Here is a 20,891-nt window from a genome sequence, read left to right as displayed (position 1 = left end):
ATGCTTCCACAGAAGCAAAATGCTCACCTTAGTGTCTGTCTAGTCACTGTATACACCATTATCATTTACAATTGGATCCACATTAAACATTAAGTCAAAATCATTTTCTGAAAATTAGTTCCAGATTACGGCAGATGTTTTGGGTTGCATATTTTAAAAATAAACTACAAAATACAATAGTAGCCATCTGTTTCAGAATTTTCTGTTTATTGTTTTCTATGGTGTAACAGGCAAAAATAGAAACAGATAAAAGGAAACAGCTGTCATGGAAAACTTTGAAAGGCCAAAAAACTGTGCTGTTAAATCAGTAATGAAATGAATGAATTGGTCATTTTGAATAACAAGATTTGTGTTTAAATAACGGCTTTGAATTTTTTATTAAGTTGTCCAGTTACGTTGGCAATACTTTGTCTTAAGCCATTAATAGCTGAAGAATATTATAAAATCATAAAATTTATATAAACTCAATACAGCTTCCCATTGACATATATATATATATATATATATATATATATATATATATATATATATATAATGTACTGACATATATAATAAAGATTTTATTTTAAATGGCAGTGAGTTGGTGGCTCTATGAATTGGCCTCTCACAACTTTACATTTGAAATGTGTTCATATTGCCAGAACTGATATTGCTGGCATTTTGGAGTAATTTCTATAAACAATAAGACTGATCTGACTGGATGGAGAAAAAACTATTTTCCTACCCCAAAGAACACTGGAAGAAAATCTTTTTTCTTCCACTGTCTTTCTACAGAATTCAGAACTCTAAGGAATGTACCTTTGTCTTCAGACCATTCCTACCTCCACTCCTGTCACATAAAACCTGCTCTTTAAGGCTCATGCAATTTTATTATACTCTCCACTCCATTCTTGTTAGTGTCATCAAAATGAAGTGAAGGTCCTTATCATCCAATCGAGTTTTCTCTCCATGTTAAATCCTATCATCTGCCTGAAGAACTTTGCTGTTCCAACAAACCCAGTCCTTCAGTTTCCTGGCTTACAGGTTCCATGTAACCTTCTCTTCCACTTCCAACTTGGATACCCACACCAGATTGGCACCCAGCCCTGTCACAATCCATGATCGCTCCATCTCCAAAAACAATGAGTCACAGCCACTTTCTCACCATAACTGTTTCTCCTTCCACCTCACTTATTCAACCTCTCCCCCCAAGCAGCACTTTGCCTTCATTAGACCACCAACTCAGTAATGCCTCTATCACAGCTCTTCCAATACAGAAATAATCTCCTTTCTTCATTTTCCCATCATCCAGGTATAGCACGCCTAGCAGAATCCAATCATCATGAACACCTGAAACCTAAGATCTAGATTCCAAAAGCAAAACCAAATGACACATATAACAAAAAAGTTACATTGATGGAAAGAGGAGGAAAAAAAATAAAAGGCAAAGCTTGATCCTACTCAGCTTTATATTCTGCCCCTCCTAACTGAGCATCTTCAAGATCCATCCCAATACATTTTTTTGTTTGCTTGTTTTCGTTCTGATTCCCGCTAGTAAATATGAGCCATAGCCTACATATACGTCTCCTGAAGAGGTAGTAGTTCCATAGAAAGACCATGTTGAGGCCTGGCTCCATCAGCTAATAAATAAATTAAAATAAATAAATAAATAAATAAATAAATAAATAAATAAATAAATAAATAAATTGTATGTATATATGTATGTAGTGAAAGATCCTGAGGAGAATAAACATCTTTTTCAAGAAATACATTTCAGATAAGGTTTTTGCCTGCATGCAGCAGGACACTACTGTCCTCTAACAAGGGGGAGGTGAGTTAGCCAGACTGGGGGATTCACGGGAATCTGTGGGTTTGTGGTTCTCAAGAGCATCTACCCAAATGTCCCCATTCCACGATTTTGTCTTACCAGGGGATACTAGCTGGGACTATGAATCCAGTCTCTTGTAACTCTGCCAGTCTCACAATCGAATTTCAGGCCTAATTTTCATCACAGGTGGCTCTGTGGTTGTAGGAGATGAGGCTCTCTTTAAATGCTACTCTGTAAGCTCTTTGTCTTCATGATGTACCTTGGTAGTTGGCTGCCCTGAACCTGTCATTCTTGTCTAGCGAAACTTCTGTAGCAGTTAACAACTGCAAATCATCTCCACTATTGTTATAAGAAACACTGACCCCCTCATATCTTTAACTGCTAAAGCAATCACATAAACCAGTGCCTCCTTTTTCTTCTGTGTTCCATCCTTGTTTCCTAACTACTACAATGTGAAAATTCAGTCACATAGTAAGATACAAAGTGAATATATCAATACATTGTGTATGTAAAAATAATAATCAATCAGAAGATATAATCAGAAAAATATTGCATTTATAATATTTTTTTAAAGCTTAGCAAATAAATTACGATTAGGTTCAGCTATATGCAACATAAAACTCAGTGTCTTAGACACACAAGTGGTTATTGTTTCATGTGCAAAGTCCAGTGGTCAGGGGTCCAAGACTAGAACAGCTGTTCCACAGATCACTAAGAGTCCTGGGCTCCTTCCTGGTTTCTGCTCTAACCATAGTGTCCCATTCTCACCACAAGAAAGAGAAAGGAGAACATACCTTCCCACTTAAAAAACACTCCTCAAAATTGCATATACCACTTCCACTTACATCCCTTTGTCCAAAACTTGGTCAGTGGCCAGGCTTACCTGCAATGGAGGCTGTGAAATGAGGCAGACATGTGCCAGCTAAAATTCAGGGCTTCCACTGCAGGGAAACAAGAGGAGAAATAATATTAGGGACAATTAGCAGTCTCTATTACACATAGGAATGTTTAAGAAGAAAAATGTAAGATCTAGAAAGAAATACTTTTAAATTGCCTGAGAGATACATAGGATCTGAACAAATGAAAAAGCACGTCATGTTCTTGGGTAAACAACAGGAAAATTTGCCTTGATAATCCACAAATAAGTTGTAATAGCCATGAATTTTAATGCCTCAAACACTATAACAAAAACGTGTATGAAATAAGACTGTTAAATATATGAGTAAATGACAGAAACACAGTTATAGTAAAAAATAAGAACCTTTGGCAGATCAAATAAATTAAAATAAGGTCACGATTATTTTTAACACTAGACTAAATGATATCCAGATGTCAGCTAAGGTCATCTTTCTGTCAAAAATAAAATTGGTAAACACCCCCATTACACATCAGGCAAAAGTTCCTCCCCACCACTTCTGGGAATTCCCATGTCTTCCCTTCTCAAAATTCCCTCCAGCCTTGTTCTTGCCCTCTCAACCTCATTAGATTCTTGCCTTCTGTTTCATTCTACTTTATTCACTGTGCATTGGCCCAGACATGGTACACAGACCCTTTTCTTCATTTATCTAACAACAGCTCACACAGGCCTTTTTGTATGTATGGTCAATGTAAGTGAAAGTTTGGGGCAGTAAAGTAGAATTACAACCCTGATGAGCAGATTATGTATACTAGACAGCCTGTTCTTAAAAGTCATTAGAGTTTGGCTATCCCACCACTGTGAATTTCACCCACTTTTCTAGTAAATCTAGCTTCTTCCCTTGTCACATAGCTCTGCTTCCCCCAGGAAAAGTGCCCAAACATTTCCCTGTTGCTCTGTTTTCAGGTCTACTTCATTTTGCCTTATCTCAGAAAATAACACACACACACTCTCTCTCTTTCTCTCTCTCTCTCTCTTTCTTAAAGATAGCTCCAACAATTAGCACAGGTAGAACGTATCAGAAGGGTTACAATATCAACGTAATTTCCATCATGCTCTATACAGTAACACCTAATAAATAATGATGCACTGCAGCCAGCTTGTACTGGCTCACAAGGGACATTTATGTGAGGGGTGCCTGGGTGGCTCAGTTGGTTAAGTGTCCAACTTCGGCTCAGGTCATGATCTCAATTCCTGAGTTTGAGCCCCGCTTCAGGCTCTGTGCTGTCAGCTGAGAGCCTGGAGCCTGCTTCAGATTCTGTGCCTCCCTCTCTCTCTCTCTCTGTCCCTTCCCCACTCATGTTCTGTCTCTTTCTCTCTGTCAAAAATAAATAAACATTCAAAAAAATTTTTTTAAAGACAATTATGTGGATTTCTTTCCTACTCCCCATTTACTGACTTCATATCCAGAGGTCGAAATCCACATAGTGTAAGTATTTACACCTTGGAAGTTGGAAAACACTACAAATATCATTGTTTTTGTTTCAGTTTGGGTTTTTTTCCTGTGATTTTCTGTTTTGTTTTGTTCTGTTCTTGATTTTTTGTTTGCTTATTTTGAGGACACATTTATCAGCACAACACAGCATATACTCTAGAAAGCTCTGTATTTAATGCGTAAACAAAGATTTTTTTTACTCCCTCCCAAAAGAACCAGCTTAACCCTCCAGGGCAGAAATAAGAGCAGGGCAAGAACACTAAACAACAAGATGATTCCACTGCTTGGATTCGACACAGACCACAGGAATACAATACTCTGCCTTATTCTAGTGCATGATTTTCTCCATGCAACAATATTGAGTAGAACTGTTCAGGCAACATGGATATGCAACTGTATAAACTGTATAATCTATTAATTTGTTACGTATACTAACCTTACTAGAGTTCAAATTTGAGGACAAAGAGAAGCTATTATATCACATCATAAAGAGAGGCTCTGGGCATCAATATCTCTGATCTAATGAAAAACAGAAAAATCAGCCTACTATCCTCATCCAGGTCCCATCCCCACCACACCATACCCCAACCACCTATATAAGGAGTTGACTTGAGAGAAAGAAGGAAAGACTGTTGAAGTCATTGGGCTTTTGGTATATGTAGTATTCATGGGAAAATGCACTTCCACAGCACTCAAGTCAAGATGCCAGGAGGGGATTCTCTCAGAAACTGTTGAATAGAAATATTTAGTCCCTCCAGAATGGGCAAGTTGGCCTTGGATTGAGGGAATGACTATCTGCCAAGACTTGATGACTTGCCCCTACAAATTAAAGAGAGATGATAACAATAGAATAGCAAAGACATCATTTGCTCTTCTAAGGGTGGATGAATTCTTATAGATCCAAGGGACACCAGAAAAGGAACTAATCTTGAGATCTTTTAGCCAGTACCTCATCCAAGAAGGCTGCCCTCCAGGTTAAGGGACTACAGCATGGAGAGTCTATAATGTATACCACTGTGGATGGGAACTGGGTAGAAGAAATTAGAAGTGCGTATGCAAGAGAAGATGCCCCATGCCAGAGAAATGAACTACAGGAAGATCTCATAGGATGGTGTAAAGAACTCACACATGCGCCTCCACTGAGAGAGTGCCTTTCACATGGAAAGGCCACCATCACCAGCCTGTCAGGATTAACCTGAGGAGCAGCATAAACCAGCACAAGCCAACAAAGAGGGAAGCACAACTCTACCTGGTTAAAACAGATAACTTTTCAGTCCATTTTTCCACTTGTCTAGATGAGAGGGTGAAATAAGAGGGTACAAGAACTGCTCGTGTTAATCTCCCACTTAAAGACCCATGAATCATGACTTTAAGAAGTGATGTGGTGAAGCAAAATTTTAGATCAAGTATGAAGGGATTTTTAAACTTGATTGGGTTGAGTTTTTAAATCGGAGAGTGTCCAAAGGTTATGGAATGTGTCTATGATACTCTTAAAGAATGAAGTGAAGAATTTGATAAATGTTGAAAGTCCTGATTAGAGAAAAATAAAATTTCATGTTTGTACTCCATCCAGTTGAGATCCACCTCTTAATAAACAGTGCTTATTTGGATTTACACAAAACAAAAACAAACCCAAACCTTCCTCCTTTATTGCCTTTTTCCTCTCTCCTCACAAATCCCTTTCAATGCTCCCTCACTGTGACAGACTCTCTGTTAGTTTATTCCAGTTCATGCCACTCTTCTGGATGCTGATAGTGGCCTCTCTGAATGAAAGGCATTGAAAAGAGTTGATCTCTCATGGACCTTCTTCATGTGTGAGTTCTCCACCCTATCCTGTGACTGTTCTCTGGCCCAGGTGATCAAGTCCGTACTTTCTGGTCCCTTCCCTGCCATGTATTCATATTATGGTAAATGGCTTGGTGTCCTAGGTTATCTCATCTGGAACCAATGGAATTTTTTCCCTTTATTTAGCAATTTATTTATTTGTAAAGTAGTATTTAAACCTAAATACATATTGGCACAAACTTCTCATCATTTTACTTCTCAACAAAGACAAGATGTCTAATTTCTCCCTCCATTCCCCTAAGTGCCAGCCCCAAGCCTCACCACTATTTGTCTGCGCAGTAATTTAGCTTTTCAAAAATCCAAAGATTAGATCATATGCTCTGATAAGCAAATGACACGATAGTTTGAGTTTAACATAGAAGAATTCATAGAAGCCTTGAAAGTTCAAGCTTTCCTTTCTCCTCCCATCACAATCTGTTTTCCCAATAAAATATATACCTCATTCTTGCCTCCTCTCACTCAGAAGGTAAAGGCTGTTACAATTGTTTTATTTTGTTTTGGTTTGTTTTGAAAAAAGTTCCCCCTCCCAACATAATTAGGCATACTGGAGTGTGTGAATGTAGAGACAAGAAGCCAAATTCATTCTATAAACATACTTGAACTGAGGAATTGCATCAGTAAAATATATTTTTTTTAATATTTGACTTTGTGTCTCTAGGCCAGGCATGTGCTCTCCCCACCAACCTCATTGAAACCACTTCCTAATGAATTACACTTGGCCTTTGGGCACATTCATATCACTCACTTTATTTCTAAAGGTGTTTGGATTGATCTGAAACAAACGTGGAATATCTGGGTGGATGGATGGATGTTTCCCACTAACTGTGAATGTGCCTTCTTTTCAAGCATCCATAAAACTTGTAAATATTGTTTCAAGAATGGGCAAATAAATCAGCAGAATATTAGAGACTATCTTAAAACTAATAAAATAAAAAAGATCATAATAGATAGAAAAGAACCATTGTAAACCAATGTATATAGATGAATTACTGAAAGGTTTTGGGGAAATTATACTTTTGAGGAACATATTAAGTTGGATCACAATTTTAAACTACCATCCATTAAAATAAATTTTATTTTAAAATAAAAGCAGAAAACAGATGGGAATAATGATGAACTGATCTTGTAGTGAATAAGCACTTTCTAAATATGGAAATAAATAGATTAGGAAGTGCTGGTTAAATTTATCTAGATAAAATTTGAGGCTCTCTGAAGAGCAGAATCTTATAAAATTGTAAGACAATTCAAACTGAGAATATTGTTTATATCAATAATGACAAACACATTTAATAGTACTTAAAAAACTCACTCAATACATTAAAAACTCACTCAAACTCATAATAATGAACAAATACTATGAATATAAAAATTAGAGAAGGTAGCATATAAGTGACTAATAAAATATGAAATAAAATATGAAATATAAAATAAAATATAAAAACTTTTATATTTAGATTTAGCTAGCTGGACTCAGAGAAATCCCCATTAAAGCAGAAAGAACCATTGTTTATGTTGTCTAAGTTGTCCTGTTTTAAAGATAATAGTGCTGCCATGAGTGTGGTGAGGACTTCACACACATACTTATAGGTAAGGATAAACTGGTATAAACTCTCTGGAAAATAGTTCAACAACATGTACAAATATTAACAAATATATTACTGCTTAATCTGAAGGAAATAGTCACAGGTTAGAATCAAGATTTATTTTGAAAGAAGTTCATGACAGGTTATCCATAAAAGCAAATATTGGAAACTACCTAATTTCCGATAACAGAAAAATAATTAAATAACTTTTAATAGTATTAAATGACATCGTAAATGCTTTAAATATAATATTAGGTGCAAAAGTACATATATCAACTTATAAAATTCTAAATCATAAAAAAACACAAAGGAAACAAAACATCAACATTAATTATATTGAGATTGTATAATTATAAAGTTTTATTTTCTTCTAAAATCTATTCGGTATTTTTCTGAATTTGGTAAGTGTGTATTATAAACATTTTATAAAGTGTTTGATAAAGCATTGAGTATATTTTTCAACCATCTGGAAATCTAATGAAAATACAGCTTTATATCACAGTGGGTTTGGGGCTGCTGTCGCACCACAAGAGTTCAAATCCAAAGCATCTATTACAAGCCTAAGAGTTAGAGACAGTAGAGGGACAAGGAATTTTCTTGCCCTTAAAAAGTGTCCAGTCATGGGGCGCCTGGGTGGCTCAGTCGGTTAAGCGGCCGACTTCACCTCAGGTCATGATCTTGCAGTCTGAGTTTGAGCCCCGCATCGGGCTCTGTGCTGACAGCTCAGAGCCTGGAGCCTGTTTCAGATTCTGTGTCTCCCTCTCTCTGACCCTCCCCCGTTCATGGTCTGTCTCTCTCTGTCTCAAAAATAAATACATGTTAAAAAAAATTTTAAATAAAAAGTGTCCAGTCTAATGAAGGAACAGACAAGACAGTCAACTACTAGAACACAATATGCTAAGTGCTATAACTGAGGCATTCACAGCAGCCAGTGCAAGTACAGTTGAAAAACAGCGAATTCAGCCTAGAGGAGGGTGTTGGAAAAACCTCCACAAAGAACGTGCCCTTTGATCTGAATCGTTCTTCTTCCTCATTCTTTTCTTCTTACAGTAGTTTAGAGATCAAGGAGACATAGTAAAAACATAGAGCCTTCAGACTGCCAACAAGGTCTCATTATGAGGGATTCTTAAAATCAACTGGAGAAAGGTTATTTATTCTTACTATCTTGAATCTGAAAAATCTAAGGCCTCTTTCTAATAAATTGAGGAGGAAAATATCCCTCAATGGAATCAGAAATTGGTGACCTTGAGTACTTTGCTGCATGTCAGACGTGGGACTGAGATCCTAGGAGCACGATGTGGCAAAGAGAGATACTCCTCTTCAAGAAGGGACAGGCTTCCTGGCTGCAAGCTATGGAATGTAAGACTGACAGCCTCCAGCCATTAACTATACCAGGGGCTATCCCAGCTTTCCAGCTGAGGTCACTCTTATCTGAGGACAGAGGAAGACAATCTAACCAATGCCTGACCCAAATAGGGATATAAGAAGCTGGCCATTTTCATCCAATATGGGATCCTCTAAGGGCACTTGCTGCTCCAGACCTGTCTGTTGAGCTTCATCAGGTCAGCATCACAGTCAGATAGCTTCCCCTTGTCCATTTCTGCCTCTTTCCTTCTTTCCTTCCCCTTTTGCACTCCTACTTGGTCTCCATATCTGCTTCCCAGAGAATCCAATATCACAAGGTAGGTGAGTCAAGAAGGCCCAGGGAAGTGTGGGCAAAGAAGAAAAAAGGAACAGAACCAGAAGGAAAAATGAATTTGGTCTCCATGACACTAACTGGGCCAATAGCAATGTAGTTTTCTTTCTGGTAATGTCCTCTAGGCTGTTGTGGATATTAAAAAGCACACAAGGAGCATAGTGAGATGCAGCATGTACACCAATTAGGAGGAATTAGAACATTAGGAAACCGTTGTCAATTGGTTGGCTTGGGTGAATAAAAAAGAAAACAATTGAGACATTGAGACATGGCAAGAATTAACTCTGGAAAGTTGGAAGGTAGGCCATGGAGAATACTAATGTACTTTCTGTAAAATAAATGAACATCTTTCCTTTCAGCTTTCTTAAATATATTGTTTTTGACTTCCATTATTTTTGTGGTCTTATGAGAAGACAATAGAATTATAACATGAAAACTCAAAGTGAAATTTATTGATATTGATATCATAGTTACAGTGAATATTGGAAATAAGATAAAATGTTAGAGAAGTATGAACCTTCTCAGGACTTCTAGATATCTACTTACCCTTATGTCTGCCATGTTTCATAGGCACACAATTAGAATATTAGCTCCGGAATGCAAATTGGTGCAGCCGCTCTGGAAAACAGTGTGGAGGTTCCTCAGAAAATTAAAAATAGACCTACCCTATGACCCAGCAATAGCACTGCTAGGAATTTATCCAAGGGATACAGGAGTACTGATGCATAGGGGCACCTGTACCCCAATGTTTATAGCGGCACTCTCAACAATAGCCAAATTATGGAAAGAGCCTAAATGTCCATCAACTGATGAATGGATAAAGAAATTGTGGTTTATATACACAATGGAATACTACGTGGCAATGAGAAAAAATGAAATATGGCCTTTTGTAGCAACATGGATGGAACTGGAGAGTGTGATGCTAAGTGAAATAAGCCATACAGAGAAAGACAGATACCATATGGTTTCACTCTTATGTGGATCCTGAGAAACATAACAGAAACCCATGGGGGAGGGGAAGGAAAGAAAAAAAAAAAAAAGAGGTTAGAGTGGGAGAGAGCCAAAGCATAAGAGACTGTTAAAAACTGAGAACAAACTGAGGGTTGATGGGGGGTGGGAGGGAGGGCAGGGTGGGTGATGGGTAGTGAGGAGGGCACCTTTTGGGATGAGCACTGGGTGTTGTATGGAAACCAATTTGACAGTAAATTTCATATATTAAAAAATAAAAAAAAATAAAAAAAAATAAAAAAAAAAAAATAAATAAATAAATAAATAAAAAAAAAAAGAATATTAGCTCCGGTAATCACAAAAAAAAGGTGGCAATATGAGCACATGTAAGATTTAGTTTAGATAGGTACTGAAAGGTTTTTACCACCAGTGTGCTTTCAGACAATAACAGTTTCTCTGTGATGTGGTCTCTTCCAGATCAAAGTTTCCAAATATCTTTACAAAAGCTATATGTAACCACCTATCCAGAGAGCTCTTCTTTTCTGTGACATAAGTTTGCCTTTCAGACATGTCACAATCACTTAACCATGACTCACAACCACTTTGTATGGACAGCTACATCAAATTGACTATGGTTTACAAGGCCTTGGAACTAGGCTAGTTCCTCATGGCCTTTCCTTCACTGTTATGTATCACAAAATGACAAGATAGTAAGTACATAAATTCATTTTGTTTCAGGTGTTACAAAGAACAGAAGAGCTAAAAGAGTCCGCAAGGTATTCTCCTAAATGGGTATTTTCCAGTGATATCCCACGGTCCTCACTGGTTGACACTGCTCAATAAAACATTCCTAATACAAATGTCTGTGTCCATGGTAATGACTCAAATGAGCTTAAGCTGAGAATTGCTTGAAAGCAGGGGGTTTGTCTTATTCTCTGTACCTGTAGTGCCTAGTGCAACCAGTAGAAAGCAATTTCTGATTTTTGTTTTAGCTCTGAAAAATCAGAAATCTCCTCTCTGAAACTATATCAACATGCATTGTCCCAATGACTATGCTCATGAGCTAGCAATGGAACTGAAAAGGAAAAAAAAAAAAAAAAGAGATGCATAAATTTCATTATAATTAAATGTCCCAAAAGAATCCATCCTCATCGGCTTTCTCTCATCCAGTCATTCATGGTTAGCCCCTGCAAAGCCTGACAGGTGATTGGCCCAGCAAGAACTTCTTATGTGTTGATGGTTATCATTTGTAAATACACTGCACTTCCCTAGAATTTCTAAGGAATAACTAATGAAATGAAAGTTTTGCAGTTGTGTGTTTATTACCAAATAGGTTGAAACTGTCAGCCTTGATTTATTTTCTACTAAAGTCATTTTAGGGGCACCTGGGTGGCTCAGTCGGTTAAGTGGCTGACTTCGGCTCAGGTCATGATCTCACGGTCCGTGAGTTCCAGCCCCATGTCGGGCTCTGTGCTGACAGCTCAGAGCCTGGAGCCTGTTTCAGATTCTGTGTCTCCCTCTCTCTGACCCTCCCCCATTCATGCTCTGTCTCTCTCTGTCTCAAAAATAAATAAATGTTTAAAAAAAATTTTTAAGTCATTTTATAGCATTTTTCTGCCTTGATCGGGATTATCTTCAGTTCAATCAATATAAATGACAAAATAAATCAAAGAAAAACAACATAGATAAGCTTAAGTTACCAAAGAAAATAAAAATTAAAAACGTGAGTGCCAGTTGAGTTGCTTTCCTTTTCTGTTTCTCCACCTACTCTTCTCCTTTCTGCAAGGACTTCTATGAATGATACCGAACAGATTCTTGCACTAATGCCTTGACTCTTGCTCCTTAAGAGCATGAGCAGGAATCATAGTTGTACAGATTTTGTAAAGGTTTTATCTGAGAGCTTAGCTAGAGATTCAAAATAAAAAACAACAATATTTTTTAGAAATATAAATATAGAGTCACCTTAGTAGGTTTTTGATATTTATGTTCATACTCCTTCATTAACCACATGACAGCTGGCCATAAATATGTATGCTACTATGGACCAAAATTCAGAATAAAATTTATAGACCGTCTCCAACTTCCAATGGTTTGACTTATTATTTTTTGAATGTGGCATGGTAGGAAAGCTCTATGTATACAGTAGAAACCATAATTCGATTTCTGAATTTTAACCTTTTCCTGAGATAGTGACATACAATATAATACTTTCAAGTGACTCTGAGCAGAAGCAGCAAGCCAAAGCTCCAATCAGCCGCGTAATCACAAGGGTAAACAACCGATACACTTAAAACCACTCTGCACCCATACAACCATTCTGCTTTTCATTTTCAGCACAGTATTCAATAAATTATGAGATATTCAACGCTTTATTATCAAATAGGCTTTGTGTTAGATGGTTTTGCCCAACTGTAAGCTAATGTGTTATGAGCATGTTTAAGGTAGTTTAGGCGAAGCTGTAATGCCGTAATGTTTAGTAGATTAAGTGTATTAAATGCGTTTTCAGGTTATGATTTTTTTAGATGTATATTTATTTTTGAAAAAGAGAAAGTGCAGGGCAGTGGCAGATGGAGAGTGAAACAGAGGATCCCAAGAGGGCTCTGCGCTGACAGCAGAGAGCCCCATGTGCAGTTCAAACTCTTGAGCAGTGAGATCATGACCTGAGCCAAAGTTGGATGCCTAACCTACTGAGCCACTCAGGTGCCCCCAGATTATGATATTTTCAACTTCAATGGGTTTATGGAGACATAACCTCATCGAATGTCAGGAAGATCTGTAGTTATATCTGAAGCAAGGAGGCTAACAAGCAAAGCTTTATTTGAGAAATCCTCTTGTTAACTCATCAAAGTTTAATGAAAATTGTGAAATTAGCTACTGTTCCCTTTGACATTTTTCCCAATTCAGAAAGAATCATCTCCCTTTGATCTATCCGTTGCTCCCTTTAAAACAAATTATTGCATTTTCTATTACTAAAATAGTATATCTCCTCTAGACAACATTTAACATGGGAAAATGCTATTTACCTCTGGTATCAGTTAATTATATTATATTGATACATTTATATGACTCCCTCCCCAGAATATAAATTCTTCTAGCCAGAAACAGAAACTTTGAGACTACAGTGACCTAAAGAGTGAAGAGCACTATATTAGAGGCACAACATTCTCTCAATGTAATAAATGATTTAGGTAAGGATTATTAAAAAGAGCTAAAAGCATTGGGTGACATGTAGTTGTATTATTTGTGAACAAATAATAATTTAAAAAACAAAACCACAAATTCACAACCAGAGCTATTTACTTATATTTTTTGTTATTTTCTCCTAATTTTTTAAAATATTATTCTTTCTGTATCTTTTTTCTAAGTTGGAAAATAATTCTAAAAATTTTTGATAAAAAAAATTCTAACATTCAAAAAGCCCAGAAGAATCAAACTAATAAATCTTAACTGGTAGAAATGAAGACATTATAAGAAGATATTACATAAAGCCGGACAACTTATTGTCATCGCTAAAATTGTGATGCTCACTAATCCTCTTCCTTATAATTTTAACCTTCCACTATTTAGAAAGCAAGATCTTGGGGCACCTGGGTGGCTCAGTTGGTTAAGCGTCCGACTTCCGCTCAGGTCACAATGTCTCAGTTTAGAGTTCGAGCCCAGCATCAGGTTCTGTGCTGACAGCTCAGAGCCTGAAGCCTGCTTCAGATTTTGTGTCTCCCGCTCTCTCTGCCCCTCCCCCGCTCTCGCTCTCTCTCTCTCAAATAAACATTAAAAAATTTTTAAAGAAAGCAATATCTTCACTATAAGAGGAAACAGATAAAATATGCAAATAAAGTAGGCAAAGAAGAGCCATGTAATATTAAATGAAAATTGGTAAATCAGTATGAGCTCAAGATTTTTTATATTTGTTTTCTAGCTCTGTTCACTGGATGGATATAGAAACAATGACATCTCTTAAATAATGAGCACATTTTGTGACCAGCTCTTGTATTCTAAACACCATTCTCCACTGAAAGAAAATAGAGAAATTTGGAGAAATGCTTATTCAGGCAATAAACTGGGAAAAATATAAAGTTAATCTAAGAAATCATGTTGAACTATAAATAAATAAAAGTGCTCAAAGACTAGTGAGGTTGTGTTAGTTATCCATTGGTATAAGTTACTCCCACACTTAGGATGTAAAAACAATAAATATTTATTATCTCACAGTTCTGTGATTCCAAAACACGAGGACAGTTTAGCTGGGTCCTCTGGCTTAAGGTCTCTCAAAAGGCTGCAATGAAGTTTTCAGCCAGGCTGCAGTCCCCCTAGGCTCATATGAAAGAAGAGCTACTTTTAAACTCATTCATGTGGCTGTTGACAAATGCTTCTTCATTGCCTGTTATACTGAAAGCTTAAGTTTCTTGCTGGCTGTTGATCAGAAGGCATTCTCAATTTCTAGCCATGTGGGCTTCCTCATAGGGAAGCTGACAACATTGTGTCTGGCTTCCATTAGCATAAGCAAACAAGAAAGAGAGGATAAGCAAGACAGAAGCCACAGGCTTTTCATAACCTAATCTTAGACATGACATACCATCACTTTTGCCCTTCCTGTCTGTTAGAAGTCAATCACTAAGTCCAGCCCATATTGAAGGGGAAGGATTATATAAGGGCATGAATATTTAGGCAGGGACCATTGGGAGACATTCTAGTGGCTACCTATCACATAGATCATATCTGCAAAGGAACAAACTTGAATGAGTTCAAATTGAATAGGCTATTTAGGGAAATTTGATCATCAATAAAAATAACAATGATAATTGATTATGATACAATGAATTTTTAAAAAGTCTATAGTTATTAGAAAAGGTAAAGGACAAAAAAGAATTTTAAAGTGAGGGAAATGTATTATTTGAACTCAGATTGTCATTTTAAACAGGAAATATAGACTTTTTTTTTTTGAAAAGTCACATTATCTTCAACAATTCTATATTGCACCCAGTTTCCATGGAAAGGTTACATGTATTTGATCCAATAAAAATTTTGGTCTATGTCTTTAAAAAAAAAAAGAAGAAAGGAAAAGAAAAGGCAATGAGTGGAGAGGAAGAACAGTCTTACTTATAAAAGAGTGCCAAGTAACAAATTTGGAAGAAATTAGACATTTAGAAAATCATCATTTTATGTTCCCTCAATGTAATAAATGATTTAGGCAAGGATTAATAAAAAAAGCTAAAAGCATTGGGTAACATGTAGTTATATAACAAGTGAGTTACATAGTGCCAAAATATCATCTAATATATTAAATGTTAATTTAAAAGATCAAAAGTACACTTTTTTCAATACTAATTCTGGTGGTCTGCACCTCACCCAATCACTAATAGTGAGACAACTTTGTTATATGCCTCCTGATACAATGTTATACAAACAATGGATCACCTATGAAATATTCCTGCCATGAAGTTTTGAACTTAATATAGTCAACCTTTTTGACCACAAATCCAAATTACAGGAAAAACAATGGGTAGAGGTGCCAATTAAATGACACCATGAGGAAGCAATCAGAAAAATCTAGAATGTGTGACATCTAAGAGAAAATTACCCTGAACTCAAAAGTCACTCTCATGGGGTAAAAATAACAGAGGAGCCCTGTCCTAGTAAGACTAAATAGACATAAAAACTAAATGCAATGTGTGAACCCTGACTGGATTGTACATAGGAAAAAAATATATTGCTTAAGTCTCTGGGGGATGCCATCCATACAGGTCACAGACACATAGTAGTAGTATATACAATGGGGTTTATTGAGTGAAAGGTTTAAAGCAGAAACAGAAGAGAGTTTGTAGTCCCCATAATTTTTATAATCTCACAGTTTTGGTTGGGCATGGATAAGTGTCTGGCCAATGTGAAGTAGAGAGGAGCCTTTCTTTATCGATTAAGATCTACACATTTATATAGCATAGGTGAGGCATAAGTGATCTGTGCAACAGAACTGGAAGCCTCTAGGATCAGGAAGTAGATTCATTAGAAAAATGGAGGCTCCAAAGGCCAGTGTCTGGTATCAGCCTCATCTTCCATGGAACTAACTTAAACTGAGACTTGCGGAGGAATTCTCATTAGGAGATCATTGGAAAAATTTTTAAATAAGCTTGATATAATAAAATTGCTGAATTGATGTAAAATTTCTTAAGTGCGATAACAGTTTTATAGTTATATATGAGAAAGTTCTTTGTTCTTAGAAAGTGCGTGCTGAAGTATCCAGAGGTAAAATATCATGATGTCTACAACTAATTTATAAATAGTAGGTGTATGGAGAGAAAGAGAGAGAGAGAGAGAGAGAGAGAGAGAGAGAAGCAGAAACAGAGACAGAGACAGAGAAAAAGAAAGAAAACTAAAATGTGGCAAAATGTTAGCAATTGCATAATCCAGGCAAAGGATATGTGCTGGTGTTTACACTGCTCTGAAGTTTTGAAAATTTCAAAATGAAAAGTTGAGGGGAAAGAAGGATTATCTTCTTTTATTTTTTAAGTTTTTCATTTAATTATAGTTGACACACGGTGTTAAATTAATTTCAGGTGTACAACATAGTGACTCAACTTCTCTATATATCATGCTATACTCACAAGTGTAGTTACTCTCTGTCACCATACATTGCTATTATAATATCATTAACTATATTCCAGATTCTGTGCCTTTATACCCATGACTTACTTATTTCATATCTGGAAGGCTGTATCTCACACTCCCCTTCACCCATTTTCCCATCTCCCCACTTCCCATCCCTCTGGCAATAATCAGTTTTTTCTCTGTATTCATAGATCTGATTCTGATTTTGATTCTTTTTTTAGATTCCACATATGAGTAAAATCGTATGGTATTTGTCTTTCTCAGTCTGACTTATTTCACTTAGTATAATATCCTCTAGGTATCTTGTTACAAATGGCAAGATCTCATCCTTTTTTATGGTTGTGTAAAGATCCATTGTGTGTGTGTGTGTGTGTGTGTGTGTGTGTGTGTGTTACCCCACATCTTCCTTATCCATTTGTCTATTGAGAGACATTTAGGTTGCTTTCACATCTTGGCTATTGAAAATAATGATGCAATAAACACAGGGTGCATATATCTTTTTGAATTAGTGTTTTTGTTTTCTTTGGGTAAAAACACAGTGGTAGAATTATTGGATCATATGGTAATTCTATTTTTAATTTTTTGAGAAACCTAAGTGAGAATTGTCTTAACTCTTAAGTAAATTAGAAGTAAATTTACAAACAATATAAAAACATGCTCTTCTAATTTAAAAAGTCAGTAATCTAGACACAGGCTAGACTGTTGGCTCCAAATAACTTCTGGAAGCCAGACTAAATTATTCAAGACGAGTTTGTACCTAGAACAATGAAATGAGGACAAGTAATATGCCCATGGGAAAATTTTATCTAGGTCATTTTGAATCTCTTCTTGTTATTTATAATTTAAAATTTATTTATTATACATAGTTTGTATATTAGCTACTTGATTGCATAGGCTATGACATTAAGACAGCAAATTTTGGAGCAAAATCCACTATCATTTAAAAATATTCCTCTTAACTATAATAATGTTTATTCCTCTAATACAGTATCCCTTTCCTTCTACTTATTGCTAATATATCGCTTGTTAAACTAAGGCTTTTTGTTGAATAACATAAAATACTGGTCAAATAAACAAATTAAGGGAATAAAAGAATAGTCTTTTACTTGCTGCTATTCTCTGGCTTTCTATAAATATTTCTTCAGTACCTGCAATTAAAGCAGATATTATTGTCCTACTTAACTTCTCTACAATCACCTCCTTCTCCCTATTATCCAATAAACACCTACTCAATTAAATATTTGAGCTACTTATGAAATAGAAACCACATTTCCCCCTCATTCTTTTTCTGATATTTATATGTGTTTTCCATTTACCTTTAAATCATAAGATAGTACTCAACACCGAAATTGGAAGAAGAGACCCATTAGAATCAAATCTAGTTATACATTTGAAGTTTGCTAAGATAGTATTAATTAGACACTGGAATAAGACACCTACATTATTTCTTCACTGTGAGAAATTTAATAAATCTAAAAGTCTAAGTTTTAGAAAAGGAGAACTAGTTAAACTGTTAATCACCATAGCCTTCAGAGAATAGCAGTGCAAATTCTCTACATAAGTTGATACAAGATTAAAATATGGATTTGTTTTAGACTATTTTGACATATCATTCTAAAATTAAGGAAACATAAATTATGTAAATTAACATATATAACAGTTTAAATTAAATGGTACAAAAATAAACAGAAAACTTAGAGTGACATCATCAAGATGGTAACATAAGTCATTCTTGACTTGATTCCGCCTCACAAAAACAACTAACATCTACTGAAGAGCAAGACACTGAGAGAATCCTAGAAGATGGGGATGGGTCTGAGGTACCACCCCCACACCAGAGACCAAGACAGACTGCATTAGAAGGGTAAGAGAAGCAGCTACATGTTGACCACATTGCCCCATCCCCAGGACAGCACAGCACCACATGGAGAGGTCTCCCCTGATCCTTCAGTTCCTCCAGCTACTGAGGGTACCTCCTGTCCTCCAGACAAGATAATCAGCATCATGGGTCACTTTGTGGGAGGCTCCACTCTGATCTTGCACTATGGGGACTGTAGGGAAATCTGTAGGACCCGCCACTGGGAATCTGACTGTGACAGAGAAGGGAGGAGGGGCTTGCAAAAACAAGCAATGGATCTTGGCAGACCAAGTTCATATCTGCAATGCCCTTGTGGTAATCCCAATCAGCAGCTTTGTTCATCTGCAAAATCAAGCTGGGGATACTCTGACCAGGGAACTCATTGGGGTATGGATCTATGTAACAGATCCTCAAGTGGGTTTTGACAGCCCTAGAGCCCATTTGGCCCACACCCAGGCAAGGTGCTGAGTCACAGCCTCACATGCTGTGGAAAGTGCCCCCATCAGACCAAGAGGGCTAGTGACAACTCTTAATAGCTATGCAGCCCAGTGATACTCAAGCTGAGAGGCAGATAAGCAGAGCTGATTACCCTCAGAGCAAAGCCAATACTGGGTATGGAAGCTTCCCAGACTATGCACAGGCAGAGGGATTAATTCATAGCCAAGGCTGAGGGTAGCTCCTGGTTCCTCCCAAATAGAGAGCTTGTAGCCTGGACTAGCCCTGCAGCTCCCACACAGAGCTGAGATATTGTCACACCAGTAGCCTGGAGTGGCCCTCACGCTCCCAGAAGAGGGAGCTGAGACATTGTTCCACCTCCTTGGAGGGTGCCTTCTAGCCCCATCTAAACAGAAGGGCTAGTGACAATACCTCAAAGCTATTCAGCTCAGCAGCACTGAAGCCAAAAGGATAGACAGAGCCAACAGTTTGCAAAGCAAAGCCAGTGACCTTCTTCAAGCGAACTTGGGAACTTGAAGGGAACCCAGGGAACTTGGGATGTGGGTTGGCTTTAGTTAAGACAACAAACAAAGAGCTTTTCCAAATTTTTAGAGATGCTTCTGCTGTACCCCGGGGGCGGGGGGTGGGGGGAATCTAATTTGTAGCACCACTCATTGCTAAGTACAGCCTTCAGCCTGTCCCACGAAGCAACCCAACCAGAGCACATGGGAAGAGATGTAGCCAATTAAGCAGCCCTAGGTACAGTGGCACTTGAACAAAGAACACTGCACATGGCTTCCCCAGTCTGTAGAGCAAAACTAGTGGCTTCATGTGACCAGAGAATTCAGTGCACACTCAGGCCTGATTTGGGCCCCCAATGAACTGTACAGGCCCTAGACCCTGTGCTCTCCCCAGGCAGAGAAGATAATTCATATCCCCATCTATTACTTAGTATGGTGCCTGGACCTAACCATCTAGTACGCTTGACCAAAGAATTCAGACAACTATGGAGCTGATCCTATAGCCTCACTTGGTAGGGAGCAAAGTTAGCAATCCTATCCAGCAGCCAGTAACACACATTCCATCCCTGTCCTCAGAGCATGAACAGTTGCCTTACTGTTTATAGAGGCCATAATAAGAGGCCCTATTACCAGCAGACACACTGAAAAACCTAAACTGAGAAAATTGATGAAGAACTGTCTCTGCCAAAGTAACCTATAAAGTCTAGGGGAAAAAAGCTCTATTACTCAAATGTGCAGAGAGCAATGTAAGGAATCAAGGAAAAATTAGGTAAATATGAAACCACCAAAGGAAATTAGCCAAGCTCCAATAACTGACCCTAAAAAAAATAGACATCTAATAAACAGTCAGACAAAGAATTCAGAATAATTATCTTAGGAAAGCTTAGCAAACTACAACAAAGCACAGAAAACTAAACAGTATTTTAAAAAAATGCATAAAAAATAAGAAGTTTGACAAGAAAGTAGCAATCATCAAAAACAAAACAAAACAAAACCCAGAAATATTAGAGTTGAAAAATACAATAACTGAACTGAAGAATTCAATAATTTCAAAAGCAGGCCAACCATGCAGAAGGAAGAATCAGAGACCCGGAAGATAGGATATAAGGAATTAGTTAGATGAGGGGGGAAAAAAAGCATGAAAACATGTGAAGAATGTGTATGGGAATTATAAGACACAATGAAAAGAAACAACATTTGCATTATGGGAATTCTAGAGAAAAAGAAAAAGGGAAAGATATAGA

Source organism: Panthera tigris, chromosome B1 (assembly GCF_018350195.1).
Source record: "Panthera tigris isolate Pti1 chromosome B1, P.tigris_Pti1_mat1.1, whole genome shotgun sequence".
In the NCBI taxonomy this organism is placed as follows: Eukaryota; Metazoa; Chordata; class Mammalia; order Carnivora; family Felidae; genus Panthera; species Panthera tigris.
This window is presented reverse-complemented; position numbering follows the sequence as displayed.